Genomic DNA, 22111 nt, shown 5'->3' with positions numbered 1-22111 from the left:
AACCCTATAGCAAGAGCTCTCAGGAGAACCAGAAAACGTCTCATATGCTAGAGGAATGTCATGTGCTGTTAAGTCCATTGAATGGAATGGGCTTTGTATAGAACCTTATCAATTATTTCCCTTTGCGATAGTTTTTCTAAATAGAAATTTACTGAAGGATTTTTGTAGTGACTTGGTTACACTATTAAGGATTTTATTTCTAAATTTCTTTTTTTTTAAAATATATTTTATTGATTTTTTACAGAGAGGAAGGGAGAGAGATAGAGAGTTAGAAACATTGATGAGAGAGAAACATCGATCAGCTGCCTCTTGCACATCTACTGGGGATGTGCCCGCAACCCAGGTACATGCCCTTGACCGGAATCGAACCTGGGACCTTTCAGTCTGCAGGCCGACGCTCTATCCACTGAGCCAAACCGGTTTCGGCTATTTCTAAATTTCTTATGCTCTTCTAAAGGTCACAGGCTGGGTCTATGTAATTCTCTTTGCAACACCACTAGCAATTGGCTGCTATAAGTGGCTTTGAACTTTGCCACTGCAAATCCTAACCTGGATTTACTCTTCACTTTACTCCAAAATTCAATTCAAACAACACAGTAAATAGCCTCTCTCTTCAATATGTGTGTGTGGAGGGGGGGGGGGGGCGGAGGTGGCTCCCCTTATGCATTTTTTTATGTATCTTTATCAAGTCAGTCCATTTGAATGAAAGGATTCCACTCTCCCCTAAACCTCCTTCCGTTAACATTATGGCTCAGCACTCTCTGGTGATAGTAGCGTGGGGGAAAAAGGTCAGTGAGTCAAAAATAGGTTAGAAACACAACTCTCTACCATGCTGCAGAAAAGAACAGAGTTGGCTTACATCCAAAGGTCAAGTATATATAGACTTTCTTATGGGAAAGGAATGTCCAACCTGTTCAAAAGTCTTCTGAAGTGAGTTTATACTCTCAGACTACCAAAATTAGCCATCGAGCTGAATCCTTCTGGTATTTCCAGGAGTAAAGTTAGGTTGATTAGCTTTTCCAGGGTTATCTGTTATCAGTTAAACAAAGCAATACATTTTTACTTTGGGCCAACATGGAATCTGACCTTGTTGGTTAAGTAGAATGGGTCTATGGGAAAAAGTGAAGAAAGAAAGAATGAATAGAGATTGGAAAACACAACTAGTTGATATATGAATCAAGTGCTTGAGAATGAGTAGGGAGAAAGGTGCAGTTCCATAGAGGGTGCTATTGGAACTATAGCTCAAAACAATTGAAATTCACAAGTTGGAGAAAATGGGGCCGTGTATTTCTCTAAAATGCTATGCCATGGTGACAAGCTAAATCTCTGCAAATGGCTGGTGTCTAAGATTCTTCACTCTGCTCCAATTTCAAGGATGACTTTGGCCTCCCTAGGACCAACCACTTTGGTGAAACCTCAAAGACATGTGAGCATCATTAATATAGCAATGATCACGCTGCACTATAATCATCTGTTTACATGTCTCCTCCACTTGAAGGCAGGGGACATATTTACATCACACCACCCCAGTGTCTGACATCTTTTTTACATTCCACTGACTAAACAAATCATGAATGAATGAGGATTTAACCAAGATAGCAAAAGCCTTGCAGGGGTCACTCTTGCCTGTAGTTAGTAATGATACACACTAAGAAAAAAAATTCAGAGTGCCCTATATTACAGACAGTTCTGAGTATTCCTGAGAGGTTGAAACTAGTCCACGGGGCACCACAGAGCCCTGGATAAATCTTGTTTAACCAAACTTCTTGAAAAATAACTCCACATCCCTTAGGGAGGTTATCTAAACCGACCCTTTCCACTGGGACTGCTCCAGCTACTGTCTAGGCTCCATTTCTGGAGATGCTATCATAGGTACGGGTTGTTAGGTTCACTTTGGTTCACCACCAAAACAGGCAGAAACCTCCGTGTTCGGCCAGTATTTTCCATCTTAGGATCCTTTAGTATTTTTATTTCTACTACTTTTTGAAATGAAAAAAAGAATGAAAAAAGAGAGAAGTCTATGGAATGATCTGGGACTTTGGTATCTGAGATCTGAGTTTAACTCTTGACTCTGCCACTGTCTGTTTGACCCTGGGTGAGTTAACTTCCCGAGCCTCAGTTTCATTGCCTAGAAAATGGGGATAACAGCATTTACTTCATAAGGATAGTGAGCATCAGATATAACGCACCTGAGCACAGTGTACCAAATAGATATTCAGAAAATAGTGGCCTAAAAGATGCCTAAGAAAATATGAACATTTTTGTAAAGCATAAAAGCCAACTCATTTTTTCTCAAGATAGCTGGAAACACAGCAAATGTTGCTTCTATTTCAGTGTAAACCTGATCATTGTGGGAGTCACTTATTCAATGTACAGGGCATATTTTCCAGCTGCTCTGTAACTTTAAAAACATGAAATAATTTTTATTTTTACCTTAAGAATGAGAAAAAGAAAATAAATTCACTGTCTTAGAATGGTTTTGCAGGCAAGAATACATCATCATAAATAAGAATACTGTTTTGTCAGTACCACAATGCTACTCCAGGCACTTCTACAAAATAGTTTTATTTTCTTGCCTTATGACCCTGAATTCTCTAAGCTTTAAGAAAGTGCCTGACTTTAAAAAAAGCTTATCAAAGCTGAACCACAAACCGCTCACCTCCATCCAGGCCATCCTCAATAATGCACCAGTAATTAGCAAACCCAAATAGCGGTCCTCAGTGATATTATTCAGTATGGATTAACTTCTCACTTTTCTCATTCCCTAGATACTTTTGCATAGTCTCCTAGACTTTTTTCCTTGGTTCCCATTCAATGCATTTTTCCTGTTAGTTATATTCCCACATTCCAATTTATATCGCTAGGAAAATATGAAATTATTAGTTCTATTCATGAAGAAATACAACATTTAGATGACCTAGGAAGTCTCCTTATTTCAGTTGTTGTAAGTTTTCTTAAGTACCACATAAATATTAAATTATTTGATTCTTTTATCATTGAATAATCCTTAAGTCATCTAAATTAGGTCTATCTGATATTTGGCTCAAAAATCACATACTTCATTATGTGGTATAACTGTAGAGAAGTCCCTGAGGGACAGGAGGTAAAGTACTTAAACAACATCACTCAGTTCCAATGAACTTAGGAAATATGGGGTCCAGCAGATGAGCTCTGTCTTATCCAATCTCTCTCCTCTCCTCTTCTCTTCTCTCCTCTCCTCTCCTCTCCTCTCCTCTCCTCTCCTCTCCTCTCCTCTCCTCTCCTCCCCTCCCCTCCCCTCTCCTCCCCTCCCCTCTCCTCTCCTCTCCTCCCCTCCCCTCTCCTCTCCTCCCCTCTCCTCCCCTCTCCTCCCCTCCCCCCCCTTCCCCTTCCCTCCCCTCCCTTCCCCTTCCCTCCCCCGCCCCCATCTCTCTCTGAGGCTCAAATTCAGCCAGTGGATAATCTTAGGAGGGCAGCATCTGGTAGCTTTTCCAAAAGACAGAGACATGAGGTTAAAAATAGGAGCATGACCATCCTGCCTGTAGGACAAATCTTGCCATATATAAAAACAACTTCGGTGTCCACTAACCTATGACAACAATTAAAGATTACTCTGGGAAGGAATGCAACACAAGTCAAGGCTTCTGGCCCACAAAGCATGGGCTTTGATTCAATGGCTGCTGTGTAAACATCCTCATATGGCATCAGACCCTTCTGAAAGCGCCCAATCACTACATGTGAATGGTTACTGAGGAGCAAAATAAACAAGACTGTAGGCAGTTTCCATCAGAAAGTCACAATAAAACAAAATTAGCCATGATTCTTATTTTGACATTAGATGGTGAATGTCTTCAGTAATTGGATTTTCTGCGTTTTATAATTTCCTCATACTATCTACATTACAGGAATTCAGGCAAATGCTAGGTAAACTACACATAAGCAGGACATGAAATATTTGGAAACAATATGCTATACAACGTAAGTATACATAAACATAAAAATAACTGAAATGATAAACAGGAATTACAATTTAAGTTATATATAAACACATGATCTCCTGATAGAACTACCTTTGAGCCAAAGACAATGAACTTTCCTGGAAAGAAAAACGTTGGCCTCAGATCATGGGCTGCTCTTGCACTGCCAAGGCAAAGAAAATAAGACAGCTCACAACACAGATGACACAAACACAGAGTCTGTCTGATTTTAAGGATTGCGATGATTCATATTAGTTAAAAAAGCTCACTATTTGCTTCTAGAATCATGTTTCTTTGATTAAATCTTAGTAAGCATGGAAAGAATAGGTTATTCATTCCTAAGATGCCATGATGCTGTCTTGGAGGCTGTGCGTGCTTCATGTCAGATCAGAGTATCCTGTTTAATGATGGCCAGTGATTAGATAAAGGTAATGTGCCTTCTCGTCTTACGTGTCATCTCAATAGTGCCATCAGGGCTGTGAGCCCCTCTCATGAACTTTGGCAATCCAGTTACAGAGAAGTTGAGGGTTCCCCAAACTCAAGCAGAGACAGAAGGCGCTCCACCACTTTTTATATACACTTAGTTTTAGAATTTGTTTTAGAAACATGTATTTTACCATTTTGACTATAATAGAGTGTGAAAAGAAAATAATTGAAGTCAAGGTAAATTTTATGTATTTGTATGAAAACCTGTCCAATATATATTATAAAAAAATAATATAGGTTTTGGAATAAAATGCAATATATAATAGCATATTGCCATTATGTATATAAGAAATAAATGTTTAGTACATGTATGGGGAAATGTTGAAAAGTACTCAGTTATTAGCAATGAATTGGGGTAGGGGACTTTGAATTGGGTATTGTGGAATACTTTCAATTTCTAAAACATATCTAAATGGATGGATGAATAGATGGATGGATAGATAGATAGATAGATAGATGTTAATAGGTAATTAGAAAAATCATGAAGATATACTATTATGCAGAAAATAATCAAGATACAATCTACACTATTATATATCTATTCTGTATACCTTCACAAATTTAGTTAAAAATGCTAAGTAAATAAAGTGAAATATATTTAAACACTTTATCACTTTTCAAAACGTTTAATGTACACTGGGGATGTCTACTGAGAATTATCATGTGAAGCAGAATAGAAATGTTCACAGCAGAGAACAAAACCTAGTGCTCATGGAAGCCTGTATAGCTAGTGAGTTTTGGCCAATTTGCTTTTTTAAGTCAAGATATATTACGTACTCTTTGGATATTTGAAATGGTGGTTTAATTTTGATCGACATACACCTCTGATAGCCATGACGAACAGGCCCATTTAAAATGGCCTGTCCTATTTCTGTGGGTTGTTTGGCAAGCTGGTCAAGAAAGGAGTTGGGAGATTGGGCTTGACAAACAGTTCACCGTCCCCTCCTTGAGAACCCCAGGTTTAGGGTTAGGATTTTTTTGTGTCATCCTCTACCCAACAGGAGAGCCCCAGAGTACTCAAGCTTTTCAGCTAACCCATTTCTTGCTAAATTGCAAGCTCAGTGTGAAGGTAAGGAAAATGCAAATGAATCATACAAGTCAGCCATATAGGTCTTTCAGGTAGGAAGAAGTCTGAAGGAGTTATTTCAGAGATAATGAGAGCAACAAAGACTCTTACTGCCAACAAACACTGGAGAGCAATGCTTGAGTTTTTATTCTTTTTGCTTAAGGCTTTGAGAAAGTCAGGGTGTGTACAATGGCAAGGTAGTGAGCCATGGATATTGCAGGCCTAAGAGGGGAGAGACGGTCAAAGAGAACTTCCAGGCACGCTAACTGACCCTTTTTTCCTGGGACAATTCAAAGAGACAGGCTCTGCTGATTCCACAATCTGTCTCTCTGAGATTTTTTTGAAATATTCTTTTAAGGTGTCCAAGACTGAATCTATGTCAATGTAGGTGAGGAAAAATGCACTGGAGAGAAGGATTCAGTGCAAACTTATAAAGAATTTCTACCCAACCATCCCCCTAAACCTCAATGATATGAAAGAAAAGGGACCCAAAAATGTCTAGATCACCCCAGGTGTGCATTGCAAACATATCATAGTGGTTTTGGCTCTGGGAAGTTCAACTTTGAGTAAGACACCCAGGCCCACTATTTATTTCAATGTAAACTATTAGAGAGGAAAACATCTGGGGGAAATGCACTCAAAAAGCATCTGTAGAGAATAAGCAATCTTATGAGGCAATATTTAAATGTGAGGAAAAAAATCACAAAACTTTAGGTCTCCTGGTGGCCTTGGTCTTGGCCAATCTAGCCCAATGCACACACATTTAATATCTTGAGGTTGGACCTATTGGGAAGCTCTTGTTCCGAATTGGCTTTAGGTCATGTACCTAGCAGGACCTGAATTGACAAGCTGATGTGATGCTGAGAATCTGACCCTAATACTCAACCCTGAGCACGGAGCACAGTTATAAGCACGTATGATCCCAGAGCCTGTATACATGCTTCCCCACTCCGTCTCTCTTGCCCTGACACCTGTGCAATGAACCAATCAGCACAGGTCAGGATGAGCAAACTGTTGGGAGCTCTGCGAGTTACCTTCCGTGTTTTGTCTGTTTGTTTGGAACAGGGGGGCGAGATGTGATAAGCCAAGGATTTTCAAATTTTATAACTGATTCAGTTTGTGTAGCCCTAGCTTAGAATGCAAAGCTTTTCCTATCCTGCCTGCTACTCCAGAGCCAAAACACTATCTTTGTTGTGTGGTGCATGCTCACGATTCACAGCGATAGGAAAGAGTACATGTATCACTCAGACTCCTTTGGTCTCAGTGAATGCATGACAAATAGCCTTATCTGTGGGTCCTACTACTATATCAGATCTCTTACTTTTACCACATGCTTGAAAAAGAGCCCAGCTGGCATGGCTCAGTGGTTGAGCTTCGATCTATGAACCAGGAGGTCACAGTTTGATTCCCGCCTGGGCTGCGGGCTTGATCCCCAGTGGGGGGTGTGCAGGAGGCAGCCGATCAATGATTCTCTCTCACCATTGATGTTTCCATCTCTCCCTCTCCCTTCCTCTCTGAAATCAATAAAAAAATATTTTTTTAAAAAGAATCACGATACCCCTACCTTATCAATAACAACATATATATTTAAAAATAAATATGCTTGAGAAATGTTAAAAGGTGCTTCATAAATTCTATTTATTTCATGTATCTGCAACAGGAGTTGGAGTGTCAGGGGGAAGAAAACATATTTACATTTTAGCTATGTAGGAAAGCAATCAGAAGTTCCTGGGAGCCACATGGCCCAAGGAGACTATCAGAGAGAAAAAATCCATACAGTTAAGAACATGGAAGATGATTCCTTTCAACTCTGAGAAGGACAAGGCCAGTAATTTATTCCTAGAGTTGTTAGTTAATGAATAAAACAAATAAACGAAGTGATCTATGTCTGAATATCTCCAACTCAGAGCCAATATTCTTTACAATGACCAGAAAATCTGCATTTTGAAAACCTCTGATTTTCCTGTACTCCTCAGAATTAACAAGAGTTGGCTTAAGACCTTGAATTGGTTCATTTCTCGGGAGGCCTGGCTATCCATCTCTACATTCAGGGTCCTTTCAAGAGCACTGTTTTGAGAATTGTAAGTAATTGGTGGAGTGAGTGACAAGATGGCTAGGCCTTCTCTTCCCCATGTTGCTCTTTTGCTCAAGTTGAGATGGAAATAGAAATTCTGGGGCTCTACCCTAAAGGAGTGAGAATCTCTGGGAGCAGCCCAGCACTCAGTGTTGTAACAAGCCCTGCTCTGTGGTCCAGCAGCACTCCTACCGGGGCCCCCACCAGCCAGCAGAGTTACTGTGATCCTCTCTGGAAAAGAGCAAGCTTCTGTCCATGTTCTAGTCCCTTCCACCAGAGCTCTTACCATAGTCGCATTTACAAGTCTGGCCTTTTGAGGGCAGTCCCCAAAGTGGAATGCAGGACACAGGAAGGCAGAGAGAGGAAAGTCTGAGTGCCAAGCAGAGAAGAATGGCCTGTACGGCTGGACTGTTTTGTCTGCCTCCTGTCTAAAGGCACCAAAATTTACAGAGAATAAACGCAGGGGTGGGGAAAAAAGTCTTGGAGCTCAATGATCTTTCAAGTTTGGAATAATTTTAAGTTGAGCAACAGTCTGAGCATATTTCAGCCAGCATCTGGGCTGCACTCAGTTTCAGGCTGGCCTTTACTCTCTTGAGGAATCAGCCCACATACAAGCAGGTTAAGAGATGGAGAAACACTTATTTCATTTTCTATTTCCTACGTCTTCTTTTCTATATACATCAAAGTAGAGATTGTGATAGGAACACTTCTCTAATGCTAGAGCCTATATATTTTCACCTTAAATTCAACCACGTCACTATATCAAAGGAAATGAAATAATAAATGGCTTATAGTCAATACATTCTTTTTGTCTAAGAAGGCTCATTCAGTTTGAATTATAATTTCTTCAATGTAATCTAAAGTTTTAAAAAATGCACTGTATTGGCTCCAGCGCTTACACATTTACTGAAGGGCAGTAGGTTGGAAGTTAGAAAGGGCTGTAATATTTCCAGGGATGGAAGACAGCGCGGAGATCAGAAATGATGGGTTCTGAGTTCCAACTGCATCCCCATGAGCTGGAATCTGAGGAACAAGTCATTTCATGTCTCTAAAAGGCATATAAACCTCTTCTGTAAAAAAGGAGGGCTCAGCTTCCTGTATTGGCTCTTCCCAGTTCTACATGTGAGGGTCCTAATAACTGTCAGGGAGGACCAATCACTGTGATGCATCAAGGACAATATCAGCTCTCTCATCCATCAAAGAACAAACCTATTTTTTCAGATGTTTTAAATATCAAATCAGTGCATCCCATAAAAAGTTTTTGTCCCAGGTTTAATCAGGACTAACTTAAAAAAAATAAAGCTGCCCAAGAAACACATCACACAGCTAGAAGGCATTCTGTTAGCATGTGCTCCATCCTCAGTAGACACTTTCAGCAAAGGCATCAGGCTGAGCCAGGGCTGGGGTGGTCTTGGAGGCACAGGGAAGGCTGCCCTATGGCTCTATATAAATTGGAAATAAAATTCATCTCCTATAGATACAATGATTTTAAGCATAATACATCTTACTGTATAAAACTGGAAGATGTTATAAATTATAAAGGCACAAAAGCTAATCTTTGGATAATAAGTATAAACCATCATTGTATAAGGACCTATAATGAGCCAGACTCTCTAGTAAGCACTGCATATAAATGATCTCTAATGCTCATAATATTTCTGTAAAGAAGGTATTATTACTGTTGCCATAACAGAGTTGATGAAATCGGGGCTTCAAGGGGTAGATGACCTGTCACACAGCCTGGGGCTCTCATGTGACAGAGCTGAAAAGCAAATGCAGGCCCACCTCATAGCTGTGTCCTTTTTCTGTTGTCCGGAATGCACAGGATTATTCTTCCACATAACATTTAAAGCACTGAGAACATTCAGAGAATCTCAGGTAAAGCATTATAACTGGATTCTGCCTGAAAATGCCTCGACTGCACTTTGCATCATGTTTTATAACATTTGTATGTTAGGTATTTATGCTAGGAGCCACATCTTACCTACTTTGTAAGGCTGAGGCTGAGTCTGAATTTTATTGCTATATAGGGTAGACATCCAAGCTCTCAGGGAGTAATGGGTACATGTTACAGATTTGAAATGTGCCCTGGAGATGATGTAGAGATGATACATCCCCCCTGATTCTCATCTCTTTGGCTCCTCACCCACTTTCCTGTCTCTGGTTAAGAGTCTGCACAGGTGATGGAGAATATGGAGACAGTGTTTGCAATGAGGAGTTCTAAAAGAGAGAACACACCTGTCACAGCGCTTCTCCTTCCACGGTGATTCCTGGGCAACCCCTGACATACTGAGATATCTCCAGTGCCTACTTCTTCAGTTCCAATGTCTGTTCTTAGTGATTGGCCGGGTCTCAGTAGATTGGCCAACTGAATAGAGAGCATTCAGCTACAAGCCAGAGAATCTACATGTCCGTCAGTTCCCACCCAGGACAGACCAAGCCCTCACAAACAACTTTCTGGATACACCATATCCTGCCCCTTTGTCATTAAATTGAAGAAAGACAGGCAGGGTGGGGGTAGCTTTTATGGAGCTGGTGAGAAGCTCCCTGTTTCACAGTTTCTGGGTTCACTTGCCTGGGTGTTTGAGGTTGTGGAAGTTACCCAAATGAAAGATCTAACCAACAAATCCCAGGGGCTGCCCCATGACCCTAAGGTGATGTACAGCAAATACAAATCATGGGGTTTTCAGAGCAAATATCTCCCACATCACACAAAATAGGCATGTGTGTGTCCACAAAGGATTCAGGTCTTATTCCAAAGAAGCAAAAAGCCAATGTAAGGACAATGGGAAAGACTTTAAAAATGAACACTGCTGCCCTAGCTGATTTGGCTCAGTGGATAGAGCATGGGCCTGCAGACTGAAGGGTCCCAGGTTCGATTTCAGTTAAGGGCACATGCCTGGGTTGCGGGCTCGATCCCCAGTGGGGGGCATGCAGAAGGCAGTCAATCAATGATTCTCTCTCATCATTGGTGTTTCTATCTCTCCCTCTCCTTTCCTCTCTGAAATCAATAAAAATATATTTTAAAAAAATGAACATTGCTTATGTCAATCTAACTAATAATTCTACCTAGCCATTTGGATGAGTTATTTCTTTAGAAATATATAGATAACTATTTGTCTAGTTTACTTCTTTGTTTTTTCTTTTTAATTTGTTCACAAAATTTAATTTATTCACAAAAATTAAGAGAAGAAATCAGCACTTTTATTGGAGTTTGGAGCCAATGCATCCTGTGAAGAATTCAATTTAAGAGCAAACTCAATTAGGGAATTGAAGTAGCAGAAGCTAAATTTAGCCCTGAAAATTAAGATTATTATCTTTGTATAACAGTCTCCAAAGCTAATAATAATCCATTATGTTTATTGGGGAATATTAGATTGCAATGAATGTCTCAAATGGTTACCATACACTTCCCCATGCTATTCTTTTACCCAGGATGGACATTTTTATTCCTTATCCAAAGGCTAGTGAATTCTCTTTCTATAATCATAGGGAATTCAGAGATGCTTGTGAGTCATCAGAACTCATTATCAAAAATGAGTGTGGGATTTAACTTCTTGGAGATTACGAGACTAAAACACACAATTTTGATCTCTAAAGATCTGGATATAATTTTGGCTTATGGACAAAGAATTAGTTTAAGTGACTTTTTAAGGTGACTTTTATGTATACATGAGATTTAAGTCTCCAAGATTTGGGCTACCCAGGCATGGGTATTACTTATGAGGTCACATTTTACTCAGGAAAAAAGTGAATTTTTCATACAATTTGACTGCTTTAAAAAGTAGAGTGTTGCTTTAAATTAATACCAGGATTCCAAGTTTTTAAAAGAATAGGCATTCATGTTTATCCGCTGGATCCAGAGCTAGTCCCAAATTCCAGTCACTTCTACACCAAGTAAGAGCCTTCCAAGTCTTTGTGGCTTATCTGGTGCATCTATGAGAAGCCAGGGAGGGTGAGGGTGTTAAAGCAGGCAGGGTGTGAAGCCCATTTACAGAAGGTTCACACCCCACCTATTGTTAAGCCCTTATCTTTGACTTCCTGAAGGGGCAGAGACCTCAAAGCAAAGCTTTTGTGTTCAACTTCTGACTTACTCCTGGTTCATCTATAACTTTCTATCATCAATTACAAAAGTATTTGGGAGAAAAAGGGGTACATCTTTTTCAGTAGTAGATTAAAATTCTTTTTAGATGAGAATTTTTCCAGGAAACAGTTCTCTGCCTGCCTAAATCCTCCCTTCCTCAAATATGTGCTAGCTGTCATATAGCTGTATCTCTGAGTCTCCTTGGGGACCAACTCTTGACAGCTAAAAAAGAAGATGAAGCAAAGAAAGCAATCCTCCTCCCTGAGCCCTTCCTTGTGTGACCCCGTCCTTCTCCTGGCCATTTTACCATGAAAACTTGGCCTCATCTGTGACCCTGACGTGTTCTTCACAGGCTCTCCAAGTCCTGTTGACTCTTCATTAAGTGGCCCTCACCCATTATTAAACCATTTCCACCCCAACCTCCCTCCTCTCATGTCCCGTCATAACATCCCTAACACACGGAGTCCAACATTTTAATATAATGAGTAAGACATTCTCTGGAGCTGTCAACAATGAGAGGGATCCCTAACTGTAGTAACTTTGGGCAGGTTAATTCTAGGCCTGAGAGCTAAAGAAGTATAACCGACAGATACTAGTACCTTCTCCCTCAATACTGCCCACATATCCTCCTACTTCCTTCCCCAAAGGCCCCTTCTACTTATCCCTTTGGAAACTTTTGTTCCATTTTCGTTTCCCTCATTGGTCCCTGAGGGGGTAAATGACACCATTACAGTTGCCACTCTGCTACTTGTACACCTTTCAATAGACTTACAGCCTTCATGGCGGAGAGAGGCAACAATCATAATAGGAGCTACTTCCTCACAGCCCCGGACCCTCTTTCTGACTCCAAAAGGAAAAGGGAAGTAGACATTTAGTAATTACTATTTTCCTGACACAGCACACAGACAGTGAGGGGTTGCACAATGACAAACACCAACATTGGAAAACTTTATATGTAAGTCATTTCATTCCTGTGCGGATGTTTTCCTAGGACTGAGTCCCAGGAACGGGGTTGCTGGGTCAAAGGACAAATGCATCTCTAAGTCTGTTAATTATTTCCAGATCTCCCTCCACAAAGGTTACACCACTTTGCACGCCCTCTAAAAATGTAGGAGAGATTACTTGTTTTCTTCCAGCTTTGCCAGAGTGTGAGGTCACACTGCTGGATGTTGCTTGTCTTATGAATGAGGAGTTTCTCAGTGAAGTCTGATGTTACATTATTGTGAGTGAGTTTATCACATACTTAAGGGCCATTTGTATTCTCCCTTAAACTCCTGTATTTGGCAGGAGGCATTCCGGCATTCAAAGATGCTGTTTCTTTACCTTCAAGTCACCACCTGGGACAGCCCATTCATCTGCTCCATAGAACGCCATGCTGCTTACACATGTTCTAGACCTGAGTGAGGATGGAGGTGACGTCTGTATCAAAAGAGCAAAGGGGCTTAAAGACTCTGCTTCCCACAGTCAGTCTTCCGTTCCTGGTTTGGCAGAAGCTGAATGAAGTGTGTGACTGACTCTCCGGAGCGTAGTAAGGAGGGACAGCTTATTCCGCACTTTTACGTTTTGTGTTACTTGGGGATCTTGCCTGGATGCTGTGACTCCTCCCTTTTCTAAAAGGTAGTATTCACACTTCTGTAAGCTGTGTGAATCTTAAGGAAGAGAGCGAGAAACAGAGGAAAGAAGGGAGGGAGAAGAGGGAGGTGGTATCTTTTAAAAACCTTCTTACGTCTGATGATCACTATGGTTTACAGAACTACATTTATAGACACAACTCATTACATAAAAGTTTTGTACTTATTTATTGTTGCTCCTATTTTGTTTTTATTGGGATATAATTGACATGTAGCACTATATTAGTTTTGTATTGTAGTTTATTTTTTTAAAATATATTTTTAGTGATTTCAGAGAGGAAGGGAGAGGGAGAGAGACAGAAACATCAATGATGAGAGAAAACCATTGATCAGCTGCTTCCTGCATGCCCCCCACTGGGGATTGAGCCCGCAACTTCCTGGTTCATAGGTCAACGCTTAACCACTGAGCCACATGGGCAAGGCTAAGAGAGATTTTTTATTTTATTTATTTATTTATCTATCTATCTATCTATCTATCTATCTATCTATCTATCTATCTATCTGTTGGCTTGTTTTATTGTTTAATCCTCACCCGAGGATATTTTTTCCATTAATTTTTAAAGAGAGTAGAAGGGAAAGGGAGAGAAACAATGATGTGAGAGAGACACATTGATTGGCTGCCTCCCTCATACTCCCGACCAGGGCCAGGAGCCTGCAACTGAGATACGTGCCCTTGACCAGAACTGAACCCGGGACCCTTCAGTCCTCAGGCTGACGCTCCATCCACTGAACCAAACCGGCTAGGGCTAAGCAAGCTTTTTTACTGCAAGATCTCTCAAAGCCTTGAAAATGGGGATGACTTAAAGTAATCAATGTCTCCCACATAATTTGGTTGCAGAATCCTCTTCCCAGAAAAACAAAAAGAAACCAAGGGCCTAGTTCTTGTTAATGCTGGACAATGGTGGTGTAGGGAAACAGCCTCTGGCTGGGTGGTCAGGTGAGTCTGAATTCTGACAACACGTGGTCTGTTCTCAGTCCCAGGGCTTCTCAGGGCTCCTCTCTAAAGTGGGCTCCTCTGCAAAGTCACTTAGGTTCTCACTCCCTCTGACCTATACGGTGGGGTGGGAGACACAGAAGACAGCCCCATGGCAGCAATGGCTCCTTTGGTTCAACCCATGGACACCATTGGAAGGATGAGGAAGTCCACACTTCTATAATGAGAAATATTCTAAGAAAGATCAAGGGTTTTCTCACACATGATATCATGAAACCTTGACACGAATCACTGTTTTTCTCACCTGTAGGACCTGCCCTCTTCTTACTGATTGTCATGGGCTTAGCTGTCTGGGTAGCAGTTTACCCTATAGCCAAGTGGCCAAGTCGGTCAGAATCCAGCCTCCCTTTAACTTGTGGCACACGCCATGCAACACACGCCTGCCCCCCGATCCACCGCTGAGTTTCTCAGTCAGTACAAACTCACAGGTGGTCCAAATCATTCTCTTCCTTTGGCATTTGCTTTTCCTGGCATTTTTATGCCATATTATTCCAGCAGAGATTCTGATCTGCCAGTGTCACTAACTTATTAAAATGTCATCGAGTTCTACAAACCCCTGATTGTGGGATTTGCTGGAAAAGCTTGACGCTTTGCTTGGCCTCTTCACTCCTTCAGTCATAAACATGTGCTAAGCTTCCAAAACGCCAGGCACTCTGTCAAAAGTTAGAGGTACAAAGTCCTTCATGGGTGTGCACATGATGTTTATTGTGAATGCTCTGCCACACTCCTCACAGGTACAGCGCAGATGCCTCCCCCTCCAGGAAGCCTGACAGAGTTTCATCTCACCTCAGTCTGAACTGTGTCTCCTCCACCGCCCCTACTCCCATACTGCTCCTTCTGCAGGTGTGCCATGACTCTTATACGGCTGCATGCCGGCCTCCCCTATGAGTCTCTTCTCTAGCTCCTCAGCATCCATGGTAGTGGCTGCCACACAGGAAGTGCTCAGATTTATGACTGATTGAGGGAAACAAGGTGCGAAGAAACAATTCTTGTTTGCAAAGTTCACATAAACCCTAGTTCAACTTTTCTAAGTTTCTTAAGAGACCCAAGAATGCATTGTGATGTCTGAAATACAAATTGTAGAATACCTCTTAAATATATAAATATTTTTGAATTACGAAGACATTTTCAAGTTTACTTCCCAAAGTAGTCTGCACAGTGTTATGGTACTTGGATGCTGGTCTCAAGCTCAATCCGTACAGAGAAAGGCCCAAAGGGCAAGGCCTGACCAAGATGCAGCTGGGGACACTCTCCTCTCTGGGAACCTGCCTGCCTTCCCAGGCTGCCAGCTCTCTGCTTCCACCACCACACGCCTCATCAACATGGGGACAAATCAGTGTGAGAGAACAGCAGTCACATTTCTAGTTTAATTACAGAAACGCAAGCCTTACATCTCCTCAATCCTTAATTATACAAGAGTGACAAAAGGTACCTGCCATGTCTTCTCTGCTTCTTGTCACCCACCACCTTGCCCTATTGTAAACAAGGGCGCTCCACAAGTATTTTGGGTATAATTACAACTCACCAGCCAACGTGCCGCTTATACCTGCAGAACACTGCAATGAGAATTTTTATGAATGTAGGTATGTTGGGTAAGGTAGCATATAAAAGAGAGAATTCCTACTATATCTAAAAAAATATGTTTTTACATATTTTTATATCTGCCCCCCCCCATACCTTGAAATGACATTCTAAAAGATATTTAAGAGTATTTAAAGAAAGGATGTAAATAGAAATATTTCTATGCCCAGTGTAGAAGCAACCCCTTCACATTTATAACCAGCATATAAAATGCCAGCTACATCTCTGAATGCTAATGAACTAGACCCACATCCCGCAGCCTATGTGGCGATCCTCTGGCCTGTATCATTCTTCTTAAGGAAACTCCAGTTGATGGCTCCTCTCTCCGCCTTTCCTTCTCCCCTGACTGTAGGGAGACTTCAGCTACTAGAAAGACAGATGTTTGCTTTTGAGTTGCATGGCTCCTCTCTGCTACCAGTAATTTTATCCTAATGTGTTTGTATAAAAGGGAATAAAAGGAATCCATCACAAAATTATTTTTCCTCAGTGAATGCCAACAAAATATATGAAGCAAAAAAAAGGGGGGGGGATGTAACTCTTATCCCTGTTATGAATGAGGAAACTAGAGGAAGGCTGGGGAAAGCATTATCACCCATCCATCACCTACCCATTCACTCATTACTCATTCAAGCAAGCTCAGTAACTACTGAGGTTCTGACGTCATTCCTCAAATCTACATACTTAAAAAAATTAAAATTTAGGCAGAGGATTTTTTTAAAAGCCTATCACATGGTGCCTACATTTAAATATATCCTAAAAATTGTGGCTGCAGACTTATCTGCAATCCCATCAACAGCGTATCTTCATAGACATGCTGATGGCTAATAGTTTTAGAGACTTGGAAACATCAAAGTCAATTCATGTCAATTCATGTACCAGAAATTTCCCAGATTTTGATTTTCTTTTTCATTGCAACATCAAGGAAAGGATAAGGGATTTGGAGTTTGAGATCTTATCCTATTTATTCTCTTTATTTTATGGAGCTGAACTGAGGATCAAATAAATTAATTCAGGTAATAACTGTCAGGTAATAACTGTTTAGTTCATGCATTTATTCAGACATTCATTTATGCACTCAACAATGACCTGGGGACTGTCCTAGATGCTGCTAAGAATTCAAGGCTGAGAAAAAACAGACCAGGGTTCTTACATAGCAGACAACACTGCGGCTGCTTTTGTTTTATGGGGCTGTTAGCCTATTAGGCAGCCAGATGCTGATAAACTAGCCGCATTAATCAATTTTGTGACAAATTAAAGAGTGTGGTCTGATAGAGGGGCATGCTTGTCCAAACTTGACGCAGAAACCAACAGAGACAGGAGCATTGGGGCAGGCTTCAATGAGGAAGAGATTTTTGCAATTAAGAAGTGGGCCCAGCCGGTGTGGCTCAGTGGTTGAGCTTTGACCTATGAACCAGGAAGTCACAGTTCGATTCAGTTCCATTTGGTTTGATTCCCAGTGAGGGCACATGCCCAGGTTTTGGGCTCAGTCCCCAGTGGGGAGCATGCAAGAGGCAGCTTATCAATGATTCTCTCTCATCATTGATATTTCTATCTCTCTCTCTCCCTCTTCCTTCCTCTCTGAAATCAATAAAAAGATATACTTTTTAAAAAGAGGTGAGAGAGTACTGGGTGACTGGATGGAAATGGATAGGGATGGAACAATATATGTAAAAGCTTTAGAACAGGAGAGAGCACAGCGGTGAGGAGGAACTGAAGGAAGGCCAGTGTGGCTGAAATGTTGGGACCAGCCATGAAGAAGTGAACACGTGGAGCTCATAGTGGGGAGGGAGTGGCCAGCACACGTGTAACTGGATAGAAAGGAAAAAAGGCTGTAATTGTCAAGTTCACACTGGATTTTGAAGACAGCATGAAAAATGCAAAATATCTCAATAATTGTGCATATCAATTACATGCTGAAATGGTAATGTTTTGGATATATCAGGTCAAGGACAAATTAAAGAGTGTGGTGTTAAAATCAACTTAATATACGTTAGAACTTTTTAAGGTGACTACTAGAAAAGTTAAAGTTACACACAAGCTCACATTATACTGTCGTTGAACAGTGCTGGTATATCCACGCAGAGCCTTTTAATCCTGGACAAGAGTTTTTATCCCGAGCACAATGGGAAGCACTGGAAGGCTTTAAGGATAAATGATGGGATTACTCCAGCTTCTGGGTAGAGAGGACAGATCAAAAGACAGCTGGAGAGGATGTAGAAAATGAGCCAGGAACAAACTGCAATAGACCAGGCAAAAAGCTTCATACTAGCTTGGTTTAGGGTCAGAAAGTACTGAGATGAGTAGAGGTTTGAGACATAATTAGGAGGGAAACATCAAGAGGACCTAGTAGTGAATCAGATATTGATAACCTCCACAGGGCAGAAATCCTATACTAGAGGTCTGAATTCAGTGTGATGGGAGGACAAAGTCAAAAACGAGATGTGCTTTACTTAGCAGACAACACTGATTGCTTTTGTTTTATAATGGGCTCCATTAAAAGTCAGGTTCTGATAGCATGTCAAGAAATTGCATTCTGGTTAGGACATTAAATATCTTTTAACCAGATTTGAACTTAAATCAGCAGTTAATGGATATTGACTAAATGCAAGAGACTGTGACAGGATTGTTTTGGGGAGAAAAAAGAGGGAAATAACATTTATTTATGCCTGCTAGCATGTGCCCAAAGCTTTATATGTTTAACTCATTCTATCCTCCTAAAAACCTGATGAGGTCAATTTATTATCCCCTTTTAAAGATGAGTGAAATGAGGTTCAAATGTGCTTAAAAATAGGAATGACGCTCAATAAAGGCAGAGGCCATTTTGATTTTGTTCTCTGCTGTATTCCTAATGCCCAATTATTACTTAGAATATACTAAATGCTCAAAAAATTAGGTAGAATGAATGAATAAAAGTTATACAGCTCATAAAAGGTAAAACCACATTTCAACCCTGTTATATGTGACTCAAGCAAATGGTATCACAATTGGAATTAAAAAGAAATCAGAGATAGCTTAATAGATCGTGGTTAACAGGTATGTAAGAGCTTTCATCTATGGCTGATGCTATCTTACACTACATTGAATAATAAGAATAGTCAACATTTCCAAATACTTACTTGGTGCCAGACACTGTTGTAAACCTTTCACTTGTACTATCTTATTTATGCTTCTTTTTTAGCAACTGTGTGGGCAGGTATTATTATTTTTCTCATTTTAGAGACTGGGAAACAGAGGCACAAAGAGGTTCAGTCACTTGCCTCAAATCACACAGCTATAAAGGCATTAAGCCCAAGAAACCCATCTCGCAAGTCCATATCACACTTTTCTTTAAAACTATTTCAGAGAGGAAGAGAGAGGGAGAAAGAGAGAGAAACATCAATGATGAGAGAGAACCGTTGATCAGCTGCCTCCTGCATGCCCCACACTGGGGATGGAGCCCACAACCTGGTCATGTGCCCCAACTGGGGATCAAACTGTGACCTCCTGGTTCATAGGTTGGTACTCAACCACTGAGCCATGCTGGCCAGGGCAATATCAAACCTTTAACCACTAGGGGACCCTGGTTTTTACAAAGATCTCCCCAGGATTAGGTCAAAGTCTGTTTTCCGGTCATTGGTCCAGCACCCTCTCCTTGAGTTACATAATGTGATGGCTTGTCAGGGCACCCCCTTGTGAATCTAAGAAATCATTCAAGGCTAAATACCGAGGCAGACATTTGGAGAGTCAGAACAAAACGTGTACAAAAGAGTCTGTGGGTCTCGTGTGCATCTCATTCCATGCAAAGAGCACATTTATCAGGGGCCTTCAAACCTGCACTGGCAGGAAGCTGTTATTTATCTCTGATGGCATCAGACAGAGCAGGGAAAGAGGTGAAGCAAGGGGCTTAGTAAGTTGAAGATTTCCCAGCAGCAAAACCATCACAGTAGGGTGTTAACAGTGCATTCAGGAGACCCTTGTTCACTAATGGGGCTTACTCATTATGGCACTTTCTACGCACACTGAGCATTAAGTGCTTGCTAACAGTTCAGATAATGAACTGGGTGGTTATGACCAGGCATTTCCTATGTGCCATTTACTTCAAGTGTCAAATTACAAATTGATTCTGTGCTGTGTAAGAGGGCTCAGTGCTCTGATTTGGAAAATCTGTTGGGCAAACATGGGCCTTTATGTGAACATTTCATTTCTTTCAATACTTGCAGACTGTCGTGTAGAATCCCTAAAGGAATCGTGTTTTGTATTTTTTAATAAAGAAATAGTCTTACCATCACCATAAAAAGTTTAATATTCACTCCCTGGCAATTTGATATCGAGGGATCCCATCTGGTGCCCCATCAAGATGGTCTGAAGTGCAGTCAAGATGTCATTATGAGGTGGTTTGATCTATAATGTGCCTCACTGCCTGGAGACTGAGAGCAGCATGATGCTTCTCTGATCACTGCTATCGTCTGCAGTCACTGAAATCATGGAAGTAGACCAAACGCCCTCTGGGCTGAGTGGCCATATATCATAAGTAGAGAGGACTGCCCCTGCCCACTCCGGAACCATGAGAAGTAATCCTGTCAAAATTCCCAACACTTACTCTATCAGAGAACTTATCACCCCATTTTATAATTGCTTATCTAATTGTTTGTCTCCTCGGCTAGACTCATATCTCCAGGAGGGCAAATCCTGCATCTCTCTTTCCTATTACTGCATCTCTACCAACTGGTGCAATGCCTGGCATATAGTAGGCACTCAACACATAGTGAACAAATGAATAAAACTGCTTGTGTATGCCACCTTACATGTTGTCAGTAAATTAAGAGTTTTAGAAGACAATATGAAAATAGTGTTCTAAGACAGCAGCCTTCACAATGCTCTCTGATAACCTTTATAAATATATTAACGTTCATACAAAAACCCTTAAGACCAGAAAAAGAAGGCTGGTAATAAGGACTTGGATAAAGGATGGAGCAGTTAGTAAGAAAAAAGTCCAAAGTATTTATTTGAGAACATAAGAAATAAAAAAGGCATTCAACAGTATTTGGTCAAATATATTTCCTTTGGAAAGAAAAGCTGATACACTGGAAGTGGAGAAATTATTTGTTCCTTTTTAGGGTGTTTTTTGTTTTTGTTTTTGTTTTTTTTGTAACACAAAACAATAAGAGAAGTACTTTTTCTTGAAATTCACCTAAGAAAAGATTCTTTGAAACACATGTTATCTTTTTCTTTGAAAATTGGTTCCTTCTTTTAAACACTTTATCAGGGCTTTATTTGTTAGCAAAAATATCCAACTCGATTTGAATGAATATTTCTTATTCATTTTTAGAGAGAGCAGAAAAGAGAGAGAAGGAAAGAGATAGATTGAGAGAGAAACATTGAAGTGAGAAAGAAACATCTTTCGGTTGCCTCCAGTACAAGCCTTGATTGGGAATCAACCACGCAATGTAGGTATGTGCCCTGTCCAAGAATCGAACACATACCCTTTTGGTGTATGGGACAACGCTCCAACCAACTGAGCCACTGCCTGGGCACAATTTCATTCTAATTTAATGTAGCAGTAAATTAAAGCAGCTCGTCAAGGATAACTGGTATGGAATAGTTAAACACCTCTATCTGGATGACCCAAGGTATTGGAAGCTAATGACTCACACACCAAACTAACCTAACAGGTCCCACAGACCTCCTTACCATCCTGTGTTCTATCTTAATGAAAGGACATTTCCTCAGGGTGGAGACTTTGGAATCATGTTTACTTCCAGATCTTTCCTGTTTCCTTCTTTTACCTGCCCATCCTGTCAGATACCAGATTATCAATTTTCTTTTCCAAGTATGCTATAAATCCATGTCTACCTTTCTACTCCCATTACCCCTCTGTAAAATTGAAATAATTTTCTAAATTGGTATCATTTCTTCCAGTTGGCTCCCATCTCCAAAAAGCCCTCCACAGCTATAATAATAAAAGCATAATATGCTAATTAGACTGGACAGATGGACGTCCTTCCGGACATCCTTCTGAATGAAGCCGGGGCTGCAAGGGCCGAGCCCCTTGCATGAATTTCATGCATCGGGCCTCTAGTTGTGTCATAATTATATTTGTAAAATAAATGCCTGATTGTGTCACATCCCTGCTTAAAAATTTGTGTAGGTTCCTGTTGCTAAGTTGAAGCCACAACTCTATGAACAATATTACTCAAGTTGTTTCAAATCCGTTTCAGGCTCATCTTCTCCCTGTATTGCAATTATCTCCCCAGACACAT

At 40.7% G+C, this 22111-nt stretch overlaps 1 protein-coding gene across 1 annotated transcript in view; it reads right to left on the bottom strand.

Annotated features, from left to right (window-relative positions):
* The window catches only part of SLC8A1 (solute carrier family 8 member A1), a 291574-nt gene that overhangs the window by 192147 nt on the left and 77316 nt on the right, over positions 1-22111 (bottom strand).

Source organism: Myotis lucifugus, unplaced genomic scaffold (genome assembly GCF_000147115.1).
Source record: "Myotis lucifugus unplaced genomic scaffold, Myoluc2.0 scaffold_6, whole genome shotgun sequence".
NCBI lineage: Eukaryota > Metazoa > Chordata > Mammalia > Chiroptera > Vespertilionidae > Myotis > Myotis lucifugus.
Note: the sequence above shows the minus strand (reverse complement) of the source record. Positions and strands in the feature narration are given on the sequence as shown.